This window comes from Mustela lutreola, chromosome X, assembly GCF_030435805.1.
Source record: "Mustela lutreola isolate mMusLut2 chromosome X, mMusLut2.pri, whole genome shotgun sequence".
NCBI classification, from domain to species: Eukaryota; Metazoa; Chordata; class Mammalia; order Carnivora; family Mustelidae; genus Mustela; species Mustela lutreola.
Window position 1 is genome coordinate 47,678,563 of NC_081308.1, and position 879 is coordinate 47,679,441.

Sequence of the window (879 nt, forward strand, 5' to 3'; positions counted from 1 at the left end):
ACATTGCCAAGAATTGAAGATGGATGGGATATTGGCAGGTGGTGAAGGAAAAGGGCATGTCAAGGATCTCATGCCCAAATCTGTATCTCGGTGACTTACTGCCACCACCAACTAGTTCTAATCCTGCCCTATAATGTCTCCCAAGAAATGTTGCTCTTCTTAGGAAGAGAGAACAATGGAGTGGTGGAGCACATTCAGTCTGCAACCAAATGATGCAGGCCCAAATGATGCCATCCAATGATGCAGGCCTAGTTGTGTGACATGGAATAAGTTACTTCAGTTCCCTGCACTTCAGTTTCCCCATGAGTAAAATGCAGGTATCCACAGGTTGTGTGTGTGTGAGTGTGTGTATGTGTATTAAATGAGGCACTAAAAAAGCAATATATAGACAAGTACCTGCACATACGAGGGACTAAAAAATGTTAACCTTTGTTACTTCACAGTCTTTAGGAAATTTAAGGATAATTGTTATCTTTTCCAATTTGTGTACCCCTCTCCTTAAGCAGGGCTATATATAGAGCACAAAAGAACTAATCAGACCTGCCTTACCCAGTGATGCCTCCAGTTAGAACCCTGTATCCCTACCCTGTCCTGGAAACATGAGCAATTCTGTTGTCCAACAGAGCAAATGTCAAAACCACAACTTGATCAGTTTCTTTCTGTTTCGCTTTCCCAGTCTTAATATCCCTCCTCTCTCAGGGCCTCTAATTCTGTGCTTAGGTTCTAAGGCCCAGAGAGGTTAAGTATCTGATTCAAAGTCTCAAAGCAAGCAAACAGGCAACTGTCATCACTAGAATCTGCAGAAGCTTTGTACATTCCTAGTTCCCGGAGCTCTCCATTCTTACCTCCTCCTCATGGCTTGACCTCTTGCCCGTGGCA